The following is a 6,183-nucleotide window of genomic DNA, read 5'->3' on the forward strand; positions in this document are numbered from 1 at the left end:
GGGCTAACAAAGAGATATTGAGATTCAGGGAAGGGGAACGAGGCTACAAGTAAGATGGTATGGTCAGCCTGCACACACATTCACGCACACACGCACGCGCGCACGCACACACACTCACACACGCACACACACACACACACACATCAATACAACCACTTGTCCTTCTCCTCCATTCCCTCAGATAGGCTAATGTTATTACTGTGGTAATTATGCTCATTAGTGCCAGCAGCTGTAGTGAGCCCACTGCTTGCTGTTCAAACCTCATCCCAACCATTTCTGCTCTGTTTTCACTCCCTCCTTTTGTGCTCTTCACATCTCATTTTGAAACACGCTAGATTACAATATATATTTCTTTTCTTCCTTTTTGTCGCCTTCCAGAGTTGCTGAACTCGAGCACGAGATGGCGCTGTTCAGTCAAATAACTGCCTGATACAGTGATTTTTCGATTGCCCCATTGGGTTCCCCCTCTCAACACTCTTTTCATAAGTAATTGAACAAATTGGAAAACAATATTCCTCAGACTCTAAATAAAATAATTGTGATATAAACAGTTATTGAGAATAAAATATGAACATTCCACACTCAGACACAATCCCCTCTATGCATGTTTGCAGAGAAATTACGAGAGCAACAAGGCGTTTTTATTTTTTTAATTCAAAGCTTGGCTCGATTGCTTTTTGTTTTATTGCCAAGGGCTGATGCAGCCACTAGGTAAGCCTGTACACGGTTAAGCCGGGCATCAGGCGCTAAATGTCATGCATAGCCTACTTTTATTGGCTGATATGGCCTGTTGTACCCTTCTCTCTTTCCTGGAAGCTATTGTTAAAGAGGTGGTTGTTAATGCGGCTGGCCAGATGGGCTTCTTCTCCCCTGCAGGTCTGACTGAGGGTGTTTACCATCCACTGGGCTGTGGATAACAGGTGAGACCACAGCAGAACTCTCAGCCAATGAGAGCAAAGCAGAAAGCGCTCTGCCTGTAAAACCTTTATTTGGCCTTTAGGTGTGCATTCGTGTGCGAGTGGGTTGGATAATAACACACTGTATCAAAGCAAATGTGCTTTTACAAGTTGGTAATGTGGTTATCTTCGATTAACCTGCCACTCACTAGCATCCATCATAAATTTCCAGCTAACGTTATTTCTTTTTTCACAAAGAAACTGAATTATGTTTCCCTGTGCCTGATGGCGAGACACGTCCGCTCATCTTTTGTCTGGCAAAATGTTTGCACGCATTATCAAAGCAAACATTGAACATTACGTTCATTTTCTGGTGCAGCTCATGTAGAATTACTACAATTTGGTACCACGGCAACAGTAAAGGTAAAGCCCTGGGAATTGCAGAGAGTGGTCTTTTAAAGCTTTGAATCAATCTACCTTAATGGATGACCTGAGTCAAGCATGCATGTATGGATTAGGTTGGCTGGAGCACCTGTCCCTGTTCTGTCAACAGCAGATCAGGTTCCTTGCCACGCATTCACCTGGCCGACACAACTTCCTGTCACCGACAATGCGCTGACCTGCATGAATACACATCAACGCTGTTTTCCAAATGAATTTACTGGAGCATTACATTAAAGGTATTTGGGTGAAGCAAATTCAGAGTATGTTTTAAAATAAATAATATTTTTGAATTTTTTTTGAGGGGAAAAACATCAGTTGTGGAGATAAAGCTTCAAACTATTATTGTCAGGTTTCCTGATTTAGGGAAAGTGGGAAAAAAATCGCACAACGCATTGTGAGCAACTGCGTTGTCATGGTGAAGCAGCCATGAGAAGTCCTGTCACAACTCTAGCTTTTTCTCACACGCTGAACGAAGTAAATTCCGCCGGATCTGGGTTTGAAATAGACTTTTTTTTGAGTTATGTTTGCAGAGTGGCCCGGTAAAGCGAGTCTGACAGCTAGAATCTACGAGCACTGGGATGTAAATGTCGCCAAACATGCTCCGGTCTAATGATGACATTTGAAAATCATTTTGTTTACTCCCGATAAGTCATTTCCTTCTTGTATCTAATCAACTCGTTTATGGGTTGCATATTTTGGAGGGAGAACAAGGACATTGGAGCATTAATGAAACATCATATTCTTAATAAGGATTACGTGACCTCTGTGATTTTTTACACGTCAGCAAACGAAGCGATAGTATAGATTGAAAATTAAACTCTGGGACGTCTAATTATTTCATGGAATTCAACCGGTTCCACCACTTACAGTATGTACACACTTGCGTTTAACCATTAACTGAAGTGCAAACAAACACAGCAGGCCCGCATGTCAGTGCAATATTTCCCTACCGCAGTTATACCTCATAACTGTAAGAAAATTGTGCAGAAATATTGAGGTAAATAAGATAATTTCATTGAATGTGCGGGCACCTCTTACAAAATACGATTGACTCCTTGACCACCATTTTATCTTTTTTTTTTTATTGTAGTTATTTTAACTGGATGTTTAAAGAAAAATATAGGCCATTTTATGATAATGCAATCAAATTACAGTTAATTGTGAAAAATAACAGAAAATAGATGACACACAATTAATATACATAATAAGATAGATATAAATACACAAATACATTCATACATATTTCTATACATACGTATAGAGTAAATGCTACCAGTGAAAAAAAGCACTTGTTCCCTAAACCTAATAACTGGTTGGGCCACTCTCAGCACCAACAACTGAAATCAAGCATTCGGTCCTTCACATCTTTGTGGAGATAATTTGGCCCACTCTTTCTTTTCTTGCAGAATTGCTTTAATTCACTAAGGGTGACTGATTGTCCGCAGTCCAGCATGAGTCCAGACTAGGCTACTTCAAAAGCTTTATTTTTGCTTGTTTTAAGCCTTTCATAAATTGACCGCCGGTGTGTTTTGAATGGTAGAGCCCCTTCAGCTTGAAGTCACAAACAACATTCTGGATTTCCTGGTAAAGAGCAGGATTTGTGGTTCAATCAAATACAGCAAGTCATCCAAGTCCCGAGTTAGCAAAGCAGCCCCAGACCATCATGCTTCCACTACCATGTTTTATTTCTGAAATGCTGTGTGACATATATGCCAAACGTGAATGGAAACACACTCATCTTATCAGTCCATAAAATATCCTCCCAAAAGTCAGATGTTTTTTTGGGTTTATGACGACAGTCCGTATGATTTTCTGTCAACAGTGTTGTTGCTTTTTAGTCACTGTCATCTCCTTTATCCATGTGATAATAAAAAATGATTAGCTACCAATCATTATGCTACCCACAAAGGTTGCTGAGTGATGGATGGGTGAAGAGATAGACTCAGTCTGTTAGTTTGGGATGGGGGGGTGTCCCAGATCTTTGACATTTTCGATCTTGTAATCCATGCAGCACCCCCATTGCCTCCATCCAGCCCCCCAGATCCAGCCCACTTTCCAGCACCAGCTGCCTCTGACCCCTCATCCTAGCCTAGCCTCTGCTTGCCATGTGCTGGGAGTCAAAGGGGTCCCACCTATTGCTCACCAGAATGGAAGCCCACCATCTCGGGGGCTTGCGCACTAAATCACAATCAATCGTCGGGCAGACAGAGATGGATTGGGGCGTCCACGACCCTGTACCTTTGCGAGAGGCCCCTGCCATCCAAGGGGTGGCTGTCACTGACAAATAATAGGAGTGGATTTAAAGGGAATGAGTAGGTCAAGTCTGCTGCCCCTGAAAGGAAGTTATAACAAAGCATTGGAGGGAAATGCTTTTCTCTTTAGGAACAACACAACACACAATGCGTGTGACAGACGGACGTGTGCTAGAGTTTGACACAATGGCTTCATGAAATAAGACAAGCGTAATCAATCTAAAATATCAAAGAGTGCATGCTTTTAAATACTTTTGAGTGAACAGCAAGCAGATCTTTACGAGTTCTCCAAAGAACCCCAAAGATTTAACACATTCAATCATTTTTTCATTCATTAGATTGGATAAAAATAAAATGAATTCCTACCATGTTATTGAAGGCTCAACTGTTTTCTGAGTTTGGCCATGTGACATTGGCAAGCTGAGTATTGATTGGTTGTTGAGCCCTGAGCAACTGTGATCTCATTTATAGTTGACAACAGGCAAAATGGATAGATAAAAATTTAATAAATAATAGATCAAATAATAATGATAATATTAATAAGAAATTATATATGTATAAAAACAATGCTATTAAATAACATTTTGCCCCTTCATTCATCTTCCACAAATGCAATATTAACCAGAATGCCGTGTCTCTTCAAAAGATTTGAACTTGCAAGCTCGTGGGTTTGAATTTATTTTGGCACTGCAAAAGGATTCCTTTCGTTCACAAGCAACAAGTCTGCCTTTGACTTGTCTTCACCATCCAATGCCACTATCGTGACTATTTTTCCTCTTTCAATCATCAGAATGGGAATATTTCCTTCTTTTGATTGCCTCCATCACAATGAGTGAAACATGCAAAAGTCTCCACAATGCCGCAACATGACGACAATGATTGGTGAGCGATCTTGTATATTCACCGCCGGGGGCTCAAGAAGGATCATTCACATGTAGATGTTTCCTTGTGAAAGTACCTCTACTATACAATTTCCATTTAGATAAGGTGTACACACAAATAAAGAAAGGACATAGGGTTCTTCATTTGATTAACTAATCACAGTCATTGTAATTCCTCTCGGAGACCTTGAAGGGCAACGGCGGGCTGCACACCTTGATTAGCCAGCGTGTGCGTGATTGCTGCTACTACGTTGCAAATCAATTCAAGTTACTCAACTCCATGCACTGCACTACACACATCGGTGGCGATTAAACAGGCAATTAAGACGGAAAGAGCGAGAGAGCATTTTTGCCCGTTTAATCCCTTTCCCCGCATTGTGTGCGTGGATGCCGGCCACAATGGACTCCCTGATCAGCAATAACAGAATAGAGCAACAATTGGGGTGGGAGGTGATTCAGGTCTTTAAGGCTCCCCGGAGAGGGCATTTGTGATTAGCTCAGATTTAAAGGTGTATTCTATTCTTATTGCCTCTTGCCAAGCCAGGGAATTCATCATCTGATGCTAACAGCAAAAACAAAACACGTGCACACGATCATAATAGAGCAAATTTGCCGTCTAGTTATTATCCTGTAGAAGACTTCAATTTGTCCCTACACCCCCCAAAAAAATAAATAAACACTCCTCGGCCTTACAAGTAATTTAACCCCGTGCCCACTCCTCCTTATGTAGTTGTGCCTTGTGCGCATCATCTAAAGACTGCATTGAAACGCAACACAGACCCTCTCCATGACTGATCTCTTTTGATAGAGCTCATTATGCAAACTGCTCCCAACTCCTGCCGCATAATTAGTGCTTAATTAATTTGAGTGAAATCTTTCATCTGTCTGTGTCCGGCCGGCTCCTTCCTTCCATTTACAACATGATATTAATTTTCAGGGGGTGGGGGTGGAGCCTATTTGATGAAAAGGCTGATATAATTAATCAAGTACTGTATCTTTTCCTTTCATTTTTGAAGGAATAGCAGTAAGTGTGATGAGCAGAGTCTGATTAACCCTATTATTCTCCCCTAATTAGGGTGATCATTTAATAAGCAAGGAAACAGCACAATTATACAAAAAAGCAAATTAGGCTGTCTAATGAGAAGTGTTCACTTTCTGGAAGGGTCTTGTTTGGGAAATTGTAAATCCTATAAACAAAGATCAAATAAACTTGTTGTGGTTTTGTGTAATGCTAAGTGTACTGAGCTTCAGAGACGATTGTCCCTCGGCATTTCACACTTTCTGCAGCTTCATTGTATCAAAGCAAAACCAGGTTAATAACTGCAGATCTATGGTAAAAAATTAATATACCTTTCCACTGATAGACAAATTTTAATCCTTTTGGCAGGAGGTAACAGCCACTTGTGAATAATTTGTGAAAATGCCTTTGATTTTTTGTTAACAGCAAGTCTACCATCTCACTGGCAGTTTTTGATGTCCCTCAACAGGTTATAATAATAATAATAATAATAATAATAATAATAATAATAATGATGATAATAATAATAATAATAATAATAATAATAATAATAATAATAATAATAATAATAATAATGTAGTTCCTTTTCTGACTTTAACATAAATACTGTTGTAAAAGAACGTTTTGGCTGACTGTGATAACGTTAGCAAATTCAGCACCATGGACAGCACCCAGACTGTGTCACTTATCCA

The sequence above is a fragment of the Syngnathus acus genome, chromosome 22 (assembly GCF_901709675.1).
Source record: "Syngnathus acus chromosome 22, fSynAcu1.2, whole genome shotgun sequence".
Lineage (NCBI taxonomy): Eukaryota > Metazoa > Chordata > Actinopteri > Syngnathiformes > Syngnathidae > Syngnathus > Syngnathus acus.